This window comes from Lycium barbarum, chromosome 8, assembly GCF_019175385.1.
Source record: "Lycium barbarum isolate Lr01 chromosome 8, ASM1917538v2, whole genome shotgun sequence".
Lineage (NCBI taxonomy): Eukaryota > Viridiplantae > Streptophyta > Magnoliopsida > Solanales > Solanaceae > Lycium > Lycium barbarum.
Window position 1 is genome coordinate 30,113,022 of NC_083344.1, and position 13,684 is coordinate 30,126,705.

Sequence of the window (13,684 nt, forward strand, 5' to 3'; positions counted from 1 at the left end):
ACATAACCAGAGAATAACTTAAAGCAACTACTACTTCAGGTTATGATTTTACTTCTCAACCATTATTCATCAATATCCAAGAAACTTTGATACAGTTTCGACCCTGCTAACACGACTAATCAACTAAACAAATGTTAAATTCTATGGATTCACCATTTTGACTCTACAATTAGAAATAAAACTAGCAAATCATATGCCAAGTACTTGTCAGCTGAGGTTATAAGGTCATGCATCCTGCTGGGCACGGACAATGTATCTACTCAATACAAAATATCAGTTAGAATTCTAGGCTCATAACTTTATAGCAAACCCCATAAGGAAGAGATGAGGGAACAAGAGCTAAAGGTAGAGGCATTTTCTGCCTACAGGATCAAGCTGCATAACTGTAAATATGATGCGTTTTACAAGTCTTATTAAGAGTGGTGATAATTCCAAGTAGATGGAAATGTCATTGGGAGACTTGGCTCTTTCTAAAGTGAAATTGTTGCATCAATTGTATCTTGAAACACATGAGGAGAAATGTCTCTTTTGTCTGAACTAGCTAAACTGCTCTATAGAAAAAAGAAATTCCCTCTTTTTCTGCTAGCACTTGATGCCCTAAACAAATTTATACAACTACAGGATGTGCTTCCTGTAACATTTTGTCCTACATTACTATGAGGTTATTGTTGGCTTCTTTATGTTCTGTACCAAAAAATTATAGGTGGCATTCTAATAACCATGGAGTCTACCAAACAAAATTGCTTAAGATCAAGGCCATAAAATAGCTTGTAAACTGAAAACAAATATGTACTTTTATTCCGACTCTGGACACATTTCAAAAAAGAAAAGAAAAGTACTCCAAAACTAAAATCGCAGTTAAAAGATCTATACACATTCATCGAGAAAGACATCTATGCACATTTTATTTTTGAAGAAAATTAACAATGGTATATAAATTCATATCAAGTTCATGTATAATCTTTAAATCACTGATCCGCCTCGGTTAGGAGCACATAATCCAGAAAAAAAGGGCATTTCAAAAACAAAAACTCTCATATATAACGCAACTCAAGATAAATGATATGCTTAACTTGAAAGTTGAAACAAATCCTAGAAAAGGACATTTCTGTTCCCACATGTTGATTTTGCTTCAACTACTAAAACACAAGAAAATTTGCAGTACCATATTATTGAAATGCACTGGAACAGAAACCAAAAGGACAACTACAAGTGAATAAGAATTTTGCATAGACCAACTTGATCTATTTGGAGAATGGTAACAGAGAACAACTTGATATTGGGTGCATTTACTTCTCATTTCTGGACAGCTATAAGGACAGAATACATATGTCTTACAGTTTATTTACTCCTAACAAGGGCATAACAAGAGAAACATGAAGGGAAAAAATAACAATGAAAGTGTATTTTTTTTCAATCTCTATTAAGATATAGCTTATAGTTTAAATTTAGATGAGTTGTGCTATCCCAGAAGTCATCTTCTTTTATATATAAATTATGGTGGGATATTACCAAGAACGTGAATAAAGTACTTTTGCTCTCCCATTAGAATAAGGTAGTATTAAAGAAAGCCCCATTTTTATGGCTGTATGTATAACACTATATTTGATCATATGGTTTTCCACGTTCTTTACTTCATCTTGCATTGGTAAATACAATATCTTACTAGCCTATATTTGAATTCTGAAAAGGCTAGAACATGTTCACCCCCTTTTTCAGCTGCACATTAAATTATTTATTTATTCATATTGTCATTATAAGGGGGAAATTTTTGTAAAAAACATAGAGGTTATAACAATATATAGGTTAGTGGGTTGGCGTCTCGTCTGTCTTTTATAAATATATACTTCAGCAATTTTAACAAGGAGTTGTTTAGTATTAGCTAATTACTCAATTGCATTTAGGTATTGGTAGAGTTAAGAAAATGTAATTAGGTATTTCTTTTGCATCAGAAGCTTGTTTATACACATAGTAAATATAATGTTTGGATGCAACATCTATGCTCATCCTCAATACCTCTCTTTCAAAAGTGCTCAAGAGGATAAACCTAAAATTGGTTTGGCTTCTCTTGCATCAACTGGATTGGTGACTATATCTACAACTGATGTTGTTAATACTTAATGACAAACTCTAGGATTCTGTTACACCTCGGAAAATTTTCCGTTGGTACGCAAGAGAATGAACTAGTGATGAATATGAGTGCATGATGTCCATGAGCAAGAAATGACGTTTGATGACCTTAGGCGAGATTTCGAAAGTATCCGATGTGAGACAAGGAAGTTGGCTAAGTTAGGATGAGATACAAGGTGAGCAATGCATGTGCATGGACGAGGGTGATTAAAATGAGAAGTCTAAGAAATATGGGAAGTTGCAGAATTGTAACTGTCCAGTGGTCGTATTGCAAAATACGGACCGTAAATTGCTATACGGTCCGTAAACTGGCAGTCGTAAACTGCCATGCATAAGCTTCAGCTTTCTGCCAAGCCGAGAAATGGTAAAATACGACCAGGTTTACGGACCGTAAAGTGATTTACGGCCCGTAAACCATGGTAGTAAATCACCATGCATGCAACCTTAAGTTTCTGGTTCTGCTTAAGCTTAAAAACGACCACGAGGGACGGTCCGTAAACTGAAATACGGACCGTAAACCTCCATGGACGACCACTGTTCACCCAACTCAGATTTTTCAATTCATTAAATATGAGGATCAAGACTTGTCTTATTTCATTTCCACATTACACCACTGCTCTCTAGAATCATCTCTCTGCATTTATTTCATAAGTTTTCAAGGATTATAAGTCCCCAACAACATTAAGACAAGTGAATCAAGGATAAGGGAATCATCAAGGATCATCCAAGTCAAGAAATGCAAATGGAGAAAAACTAGGGTTAGGCTCAAAGAGGGGTATTATCAACCAAAGCTTGTTCCTACAACTTATAAGGTAAGATTCATGATTTCTACATGATGTTTAAGGTATTGGAGAATTAAAATACATGGATTGTAGAAATTGTGGTCAACTAGGTCATGAATGGTGAATAGTGACATTTTGAGAAATAGTTTGAATTGAATTATGAATGTTGTTGTGTTACGATATGAATGTATTATAAAAGGTACTAAGATCATGAACTCGACACTTTAGACGAATGGACGAAGTTGGAGGTTATGACCATAAATATGGGAGAATTAGAAGCAAATTGAGAAATCTAGATAATGTGGATGATGTGAATGACTAATGGCCATTGTTATGATATTAATGAAGGTATAAACGCTAGCATTGGAAGGAAACGTGCAAGTGTACAATAGTCCGACGAAAAGGTACGTAAGGCTAACCCTTCTTTCATAAAGCATGGTTCTTGGCCAAATTTCTAATTCCTCTATATGAGTATGTTGTATTCAAGTGATTGACACTCCGAGCTCATAAGCTCACGATCCTTAACATGTACTATGATTGTACTACACCCCTCATATGACGAGTAAGCCTAAGATATGGATGTAGCAATAATGACGATGATAGTGATGACGATGATAATAATAATGATGCTAAAGGTGCCTACGGGCTATTATATTCACATGTGCCTATGAAGGGCTATAATGACACCCCGAGCTTATAATGTCGGGTAGAATATATGTATAGGTATGTATATATGTATATGATTATGTATAAAGTATGTATACGATTACGTAACGCGCGCACTCGTCTGCAGATGGTACAGATAACCCTGAAGCCTTGGTAGGGCCAGGTAGAAATAACATTAAGCCTTGGTTGGCTAAGTACGTATGAAACACCGAACCTTATGGTCGGGCACGCTATGTATGTATATAAGTGTATGGCTATGTATATAATATGAATATGAATGTGAAAAGACTATGTATACGAATGCGAATAAGGACATGTGTACGAATATGAGCACAAGTATGGTACGAGTACTATTATGGAATACGGATGATGACGTAGGTGTACAAATACATATGAAAAATGGAAAGTCTTACGAAAGGCAGGTAAGCATTATGACGATGATATTATTGTCTTCCCCCTCCTATGTTATCTCATATGTTGTTCATGATGCTTATTTATTGATGTTGCTCATGCTTTACATACTCAGTACATTCTTCGTACTGACGTCCTTTTGTTGTGGACGCTGCGTCATGCCCGCAGGTGCACAGGGAGACAGACTTGATCCATAGCTGGTTATCTAGAGATTGCATAGCAGAGCTCCATTTCTTTCGGAGCCGCAGCTTTTGGGTACTCATTCTTTTGTGTATATAATTATGGGCATAGCGGGGTCCTGTCCCGCTAATGTGATATGTCATACTCTTAGAGGCTCGTAGTCATGTGTATGTGGGTAGAGATGTTCGGCCATGTTGGCCCATGTTTTGTATATCTTTTGTTGGCCTCGTCGGCCTTGTACCTATGATGTGGCATAGATGCCTATGATATGTTAAATGATGATGGTCGTCTAATGGGATCAATATGATTAACGATAAGAAAAGCACGAATTGACTTATGGTTCACCTAGATGTTATGTTATGTACGATGAGGGGTGCCCGGGTGGGGTAGCACCGGGTGCTCGTCGCGGCCCCCTAGCCGGGTCGTGACAAAAGTGGTATCAGAGCAGTTCAGTCCTAGGATATGCCTACGAGCCGTGTCTGGTAGAGTCTTGGTTATGGGTGTGTTGCGCGCCACACTTATAAACAGGAAGCTGTGGACATTTTAGGAATGAATGACCTTCTTTCATCTCTAAGATCTTGCGATAGAACCAAGCCATAGGAGATGAGATTCCCTATACTAACCCCTGATTGCAGCGGAAGGTTGGTAATGATAGAAGAAAGTGATTGATGACAATGAAAGCTACGGGGGTAAGCCCCTTTGTTGAGGCTACGTTACTATAATATGTAATACTATGATGATGAATTTATTGCTGTGAAAGTAAGTTGGTGTTCATATGATAGAGGAATTGATTAAATGTGTCTTTTGATGATAAGTTCAGCTATAAGTTGAGAACTAAGCAAATTGGATGAATCAGAACAGAGATATGCGTCGAATAAAGTAAGAATGTTGAGATATGATTGAAATGTAAAGCTGAAGGATGAAAGAGAAATAGGGAGAGGTAACAGGGCAGATCGCTACAGGATCAGGTACACCTCGAAGTGAAATATATGAGGTAAGTTTTGACGTCCTTGTGCTTTTACTTGAAAGTGGGAGCCCTGTGTGGCTGAGATATGTTGTATATTTGTATATATATATATATATATATTGGCCCTGTGAGGCATTGTTGGTATTTGCTGCGTGCTGGTTTTGAGATAGTAAGAAATACAGAGGAAACTCTGCCGAAATTTTCCCAGAATCTAAAGGAGATAAGATATAAGCTTGCAATATGCCCTAACGGGAAAATATGATGTGCAAAAGGGTAATGGCAGAATGCGACTAAGTTAGGAGTATCGTTAATGACTACAGGAGTCGAGTTAGATAGTATTGAATTGATAGTAATGGCAGTGATGAGAGCGATATTGATACGGTAAAGAGAAATGCTAGAGTAAAACAAAGGGGGGTTGGAAGACTAAAACATGACATGGAGGAGAAAGTGTAACTCTAATAAAGTGCGATACTGGAGTAGCGATTGGATGTATAAGCACGAGTAAATTACGATAAGTTTATTAGCAAAATAAAGTAACAGCGCCCGGAGACGGAGATACGAATATGAAGGGTTATAGTGAATGTGAATACAGTGGTGAAATGACTTACATGGTAAAGTGTAAGAGGGCCGATTAGAAGGAGTAACTGGTTGAGTATAATTACTTCGTAATGTTTATATTATTCTGCGAACCGGCTTGTGAATGAGACCAAGAAGAGTCACTTGTAGAGTTGATTATTATCAAGATATAATGAAGACATACCGAGAACTGGGATACGCAGTAAGTAAAGTATAGCAAGGAAACGACTAAAGATGTGACATGTTTTATATGAATAAGGAGTGAATGCAAGGATGAAACCAACAAGTGAGCCCTAGAGAAGTAGATGAGAAAGCTTATAAGACCTTGCTAAAGGAAAGCCCAGCATAGAGGTTCTTCACTGACAAGAAATGATAGTAGCAATGAAAAAAAAAGGGGGGGGGGGGGGGAGTTAACTTGGAAAGGAAATTAGAGAAAGGTGATATGGCAAAGTCGTAGTAGTGGGTGATTGGTATAATCAAGAGTACAAGTGATATCTTTAGCTGGATGTAAAAGACCAAGACTGTCGAAGAATGAATTGTACAAAGGCAGCATACTCTAAAGGACAAAGCGGTGCTAAGTTGAGAATAAGGTCCCTCGTGCGAAGAATCAAGGATTGATTATAAAACGGGAGAAAACAAGATAAATTGAGGAGGAAGGTATGTAGAGGAATAAGAATGACAATAGAGAGAAAAGGAAATATGCGAAATACATATGCTTAAGAAGAAATTGTGTTATGGCTAAAGGAAGGTGCATCTCCTCCGAATATCTTATACCAAGTGAGAACGAGTAGAGTATATGAAGTAAAGTTGAAAAGAAAAGATGATAATGAGTTATGAATGCTTACCGTACGGCAGTAAAATGATAGAATAATGCTATCGCCAAGGACAAACGCCATATGATTACGATTGGTTTTGAAACCAACGTGGAGTGCAAAACAAGAGTAAAAGAGTATGAGGCATAAGGAATATTAGTTGCGCATGAGCCTTTGGTCCTGAACAGCAAAGGCGACGTTACAGGTAAAACCCAGGGAGAAGCGAGTGAAAAGAATATAAGTGTAGAGATTGAAATGATGGACTCCAAGGTGTGACAAATATAGACTCTAAAATAATGAATGAGAGTTATGTAAAAATGAGTCTAACAACAAGTAAATAAACAAACTTGAATCGAGCAAGCATCTGACACTGTAAGGGAAATCATTTACGAAGACCTTGAACCATGTCACATTGATGAGTAAATAACTCAAGGGGTATGTAAAGGATATGTGTATGATATGATTACGAATAAGAATATGTACATGACATGCATATGAATATGAGTATTGATATGACGGGTAAATGAGTACAATTATGAATACGAATACGGATGTCGATACCTGTATATGTAAAGAAACATATGTACACGAATCACACAAGAATGATTATGCCACTTGCAAGTATTGATGCGTTGCCAATGAAACCAGGTGATGTACGACCAGAAAAGAGAGAAATGGCCCACGAGCTCCAACAGTTAGCTAGCCTAGGGGTTTGAGTAATGGACTCAGATAGCAGTCAAGTTAGTATTCATGATTCAGCAGTCTCGTCGCTGGTAGCAGAAGTGAAAGGGCGACAACATGAGGATCCCATACAAATGCAGCTCAGAGGTACGCTCCTTCAGAAGGAGGAGTCAGCATTTGAATTTTCAGGAGACGGAGTCCTCCGATGCCGAGGCAGATTATGTGTCCCTGATGTGGCAAGTCTACGCCACAAGATTTTGAGAGAAGCTCATTGCTCTCGTTACTCCTTCCACCCCGAAGCGACGAAGATGTATCACGACATTAAGTCTATATATTGGTGGAATGGGATGAAGAAAGATATGGCGGAATTTGTTGCTCAATGTCCTAATTGTCAACAAGTGAAAATCAAGCACCACAAGCCAGGTGGATTGTTGCAAGATATAGAAATCCCAACTTGGGAGTGAGAAGTGATTAACATGGACTTCATTTCAGGTTTGCCTCGTTCTCGACGTAAGTATGATTATATATATGGGTGATTGTGGATAGACTCACAAAGTCAGCTCATTTCTTACCGGTCAGAACGACCTATGTGGCAGAATATTATGCAAGGCTTTACCTTAAAGAGATAGTAAAACTCCATGGCGTCCCGATATCTATTATCTCCGACAGATGGACTCAGTTTACAGCTAAGTTTTAGAGGTCTTTCCAAGAGGGTTTAGGGACCCGAGTTAGCCTTAGCACGGCATTTCATCCCCAGACCGATGGACAAGCTGAACGTACTATTCAGACTCTTGAGGATATGTTACGAGCATGTATGATAGATTTTGGAGGGAATTGGGATGATCATTTGCCGCTCATTGAATTTGCTTACAATAATAGTTATCATTCTAGCATTCAAATGGCACCATATGATGCTTTATATGGGCGAAAGTGTAGATCCCCAATTGGGTGGTTCGAAACCGGAGAAATTAAATTGATAGGGCCAGACTTGGTCCAGCAAGCTATAGAGAAAATCAAGCTTATACAAGATCGGTTGTTAGCGGCCCAAAGTCGTCAAAGGTCCTATGCGGATAATCGTCGAAGAGACTTAGAGTTCGAAGTGAAAGATTTGGTATTCTTGAAAGTGTCGCCGATGAAGGGCATAATGAGATTTGGCAAAAAAGGGAAGCTCAGTACCCGGTATATTGGGCCATACGAAATTGTACGCAAGATAGGAAAAGTGGCCTATGAGTTAAATCTACCTCCAGACTTGGAGTCAGTTCATCCAGTATTTCATGTTTCGATGCTTCGGAAATGTGTTGGAGATCTTACTAGGATCGTCCCAGTGAATGATGTGCAAGTGACAGGGAAATTGACTTATGAAGAGATACTCATTGCCATACTAGATAGGCAAGTACGGAGACTTAGAAACAAAGAAGTGGCCTCAGTTAAGGTCTTATGGAGGAACAACAATCGAGAGGAAATAACGTGGGAAGCAGAAGAGAGTATGCGATCCAAATACCCACATCTATTTCAGCCCTTGGAAGAAGTACAAAATGAGATGTCGAGATCATAAGGTATGCATGTTTTCCTTTTATGCTTTTGGGTCGTGTGTGGCCAATTTTTATGCTATTACGTTGTGGCCCTGTGAGGCATCGATATTATGGGCTGTTGTGGCAGTGCCATAATGTAGAGGAAACTCTGGCGAAATTTTTATAGAATCCCTGAAGACTTTAACATTCGAGGATGAATGTTCTTAAGGGGGGGAGAAGGTTACACCTCGGAAAATTTTTCGTTGGTACGCAAGAGAATGAACTAGTGATGAATATGAGTGCATGATGTCCATGAGCAAGAAATGACGTTTGATGACCTTAGGCGAGATTTCGAAAGTATCCGATGTGAGACGAGGAAGTTGGCTAAGTTAGGATGAGATACAAGGTGAGCAATGCATGTGCATGGACGGGGGTGATTAAAATGAGAAGTCTAAGAAATATGGGAAGTTGCAGAATTGCAACTGCCCAGTGGTCGTATTGCAAAATACGGACCGTCAATTGCTATACGGTCCAAAAACTAGCAGTCGTAAACTGCCATGCAAAAGCTTCAGCTTTCTGCCCAGCCGAGAAATGGTAAATTACGACCAAGTTTACGGATCGTAAAGTGATTTATGGCCCGTAAACCATGGTAGTAAATCACCATGCATGCAGCCTTAAGTTTCTGGTTCTGCTTAAGCTTAAAAACGACCACGAGGGACGGTCCGTAAACTGAAATACGGACTGTCAACCTCCATGGACGACCACTGTTCACCCAGCTCAGATTTTTCAATTCATTAAATATGAGGATCAAGACTTGTCTTATTTCATTTCCACATTACACTACTTCTCTCTAGAATCATCTCTCTACATTTATTTCATAAGTTTTCAAGGATTATAAGTCCCCAACAACATTAAGACAAGTGAATCAAGGATAAGGAAATCATCAAGGATCATCCAAGTCAAGAAATGCAAATGGAGAAAAACTAGGGTTAGGCTCAAAGTGGGGTATTATCAACCAAAGCTTGTTCCTACAACTTCTAAGGTAAGATTCATGATTTCTACATGATGTTTAAGGTATTGGAGAATTAAAATACATGGATTGTAGAAAATGTGGTCAACTAGGTCATGAATGGTGAATAGTGATATTTTGAGGAATAGTTTGAATTGAATTGTGAATGTTGTTGTGTTACGATATGAATGTATTATAAATGGTACTAAGATCATGAACTCGACACTTTAGACGAATGGACGAAGTTGGAGGTTATGACCACAAATATGGGAGAATTAGAAGCAAATTGAGAAATCTAGATAATGTGGATGATGTGAATGACTAATGGCCATTGTTATGATATTAATGAAGGTATAGACGCTAGCATTGGAAGGAAACGTGCAAGTGTAGAATAGTCCGACGAAAAGGTATGTAAGGCTAACCCTTCTTTCATAAGGCATGGTTCTTGGCCAAATTTCTAATTCCTCTATATGAGTATGTTGTATTCAAGTGATTGACACTCCGAGCTCATAAGCTCACGATCCTTAACATGTACTACGATTGTACTACGCCCCTCATATGACGAGTAAGCCTAAGATATGGATGTAGCAATAATGACGATGATAGTGATGACGATGATAATAATAATGATGCTAAAGGTGCCTACGGGCTTTTATATTCACATGTGTCTATGAAGGGCTATAATGACACCCCGAGCTTATAATGTCGGGTATAATATATGTATATGGATGTATATATGTATATGATTATATATAAAGTATGTATACGATTACGTAACGCGCGCACACGTCTGCAGTTGGTACGGATAACCCTGAAGCCTTGGTAGGGCCAGGTAGAAATAACATTGAGCCTTGGTTGGCTAAGTACGTATGAAACACCAAACCTTATGGTCGGGCACGCTATGTATGTATATAAGTGTATGGCTATGTATATAATATGAATATGAATGTGAAAAGACTATGTATACGAATGCGAATAAGGACATGTGTACGAATATGAGCACAAGTATGGTACGAGTACTATTATGGAATACGGATGATGACGTAGGTGTACAAATACATATGAAAAATGGAAAGTCCTACGAAAGGCAGGTAAGCATTATGACGATGATATTATTGTCTTCCCCCTCCTATGCTATCTCATATGTTGTTCATGATGCTTATTTATTGATGTTGCTCATGCTTTACATACTCAGTACATTCTTCGTACTGACGTCCTTTTGTTATGGACGCTGCGTCATGCCCGCAGGTGCACAGGGAGATAGACTTGATCCATAGCTGCTTATCTAGAGATTGCATAGCAGAGCTCCATTTCATTCGGAGCCGCAGCTTTTGGGTACTCATTCTTTTGTGTATATAATTATGGGCATAGCGGGGTCCTGTCCCGCTAATATGATATGTCATACTCTTAGAGGCTCGTAGTCATGTGTATGTGGGTAGAGATGTTCAGCCATGTTGGCCCATGTTTTGTATATCTTTTGTTGGCCTCGTCGGCCTTGTACCTATGATGTGGCATAGATGCCTATGATATGTTAAATGATGATGGTCATCTAATGGGATTAATATGATTAACGATAAGAAAAGAATGAATTGAATTATGGTTCACCTAGATGTTATGTTATGTACGATGAGGGGGTGCTCGGGTGGGGTAGCACCGGGTGCTCGTCGCGGTCCCCTAGCCGGGTTGTGACAGATTCTTAGCCTACCAAACAAATACATCAAACTCCAAATGGGTACGCGATAATATACTGATAAAACAAGACCAAAATTGGAAAAAAGAATAACAATAAGTAAAAAACGCCCCTTCTTTTCAACAGTGGCAGTTTGAAGATTAGCAGGGAACTGTTGTTGTTGGGCTTGAAGACAAGAAAGAAAATGGGTAAGTTTTTGTCGAAGCATGGAATTCTAGGAAGCCGATAATGGCACATTGGATTCACCGTTTTCCCATTTCAAGATTGATTATCTCAGCTTATCCATGGCTTTTTCTTGATTCCGCTTTTTCTTCACTTTATTATGGGTAGAAAAGTTAGGTTTTGGGAAGTATTTTGAAGGGATTTGAAAGATAATTTATGTGTTGAGAGATCTTCCAATCTCTCTAACAGGTGCAGTTAAACTTCGTACCCACCAACTACAAATCTTGAACCTATCACTTATTACTATTTACAATGAAAAATACTAACTTTAATCCCAGAACCCATTTTTCCAGCAGATCCACATTATCAATTTTGTCCAATTATTTACCAAACACAACAAATACAGACACAAAAAACTTAGGGCAGGGTTTCAATTTGAATTATCTAAGAGGTAACCCCTCCTCAAATTAACTCTCCAATTTCATATTCAAATAACAACAACAACAACAACAACATATGCAGTGTAATCCCACAGGTGGGGTCCAATTTTATACTCATTTTTCAAGAAAAAAAATTAATGAGTGCAGTAAAACTAAAATTTACACCCAAAAATACAAGATTTACATGAAAAAATCACTTACCCAAGTATGAGGAGGATGATCTGCTACAGTATGACAGCATGAAAGAAAATGGGTAAGTTTTTGGTGAAGAATTGAATTATAGGTAGCCACTAGTGGCACATTTGGGTAAGTTTCAAGATTGCTCAAGAAGCTTGCCGTAGCGCACCTTCACAACCCTTCTTGAGCAAGCTCTCTTCTACTATGATCGGAAGCACCAGGGCAGAGTCCGATGGGTAGAGACTAGGGAAGAGCTGCGATTTTTGTTTTGAAACAGAGAGCTTTTTTTAATTTGTAGAATTTTTTATTTCACTATACTAGTTTTGGCACCTGTTTTTTGGTAAAAATAAAAGTTTTAATTATAGTACAATTCTTTTGGTGCTTGGTTTTTGATAAAGTAATATTTTATTATTGGATTTGGCGGCCCTTTCTCCCGTTCAAGGCCCTCAATTGATATTTGGGACCAGTTACTAATTTCTTTAGGGACCAAATTTAGTATCTTCACAAAAAAATATAGAATTTGTGATTAGAATAAAATCTCGTCCCAATACATATACTTTTAGGGACAGGATTATTAACTCGTCCCTAAATGTTGGTCTTAGATAAGACTTTTTCTTGTTACCTCACAATGGACACCGTACAAGTAATTCCTCCAAAGCTTCAAAGCGAAGACTAGGGCCAACAACTCCAAATCATGGGTAAGGTAATCCTTCTCATTAACTTTTAACTAACGGGAAGCATAACTTATCACTGATACGCTCAAATTAGACCTATTAATGGTATAACGCGGACGTTGTCAAATATAGTAACCCAACAAGATTGGGGTCAAATCCCACAGGGAATATGGTGTGAAAAGGTTACTAAAGTCGTAAGATGCTAAATTTAGGTCTAATGTCTTAATCCAATGATTTTGGTAAAAGTTGATTTTTTATGACTAATTGCTAACTACTTGCTTTTGTGGAAATTTATGGTAAAAGAAACTAAGGTTATGTCCCCTTTAGATGAAGTGTATGATCATGGGTATAGATCTTGATATAGTTCTAATGGATTGCTATATGAATGCTATACATAAAAATAGTAAGAAATTTTCAATGATATTGCAGTGGAGAGTACTAACAAAAATACTAATAAAATAATAAGATATAGGTTGACTATTAATGCAAATGATTAAAAAAGATATAATATTATTGTATGTGAACAGTAGGTACAAGTAGTAGTAGTATAATAATAATAATATAATGGGTATTGATCTTGATATACTTCTAATGGATTGCTATATGAATGCACTTAACCTCTATGTGAATCTCTACTATTTTCCAACAAATAAAGATTATTTCTTTCTATGATTTTCCCAAATATAAGAAAATGATATGAAGAACAGTTAATTATGCCAAGTAGATTCGTCTTATTCCTAAGTGAATCTGTTAAACAAAGTTTAAAGCTTTGAGTTGTTGTTATTTATTCTTACCAACTCTAATTATTCTCCCAAA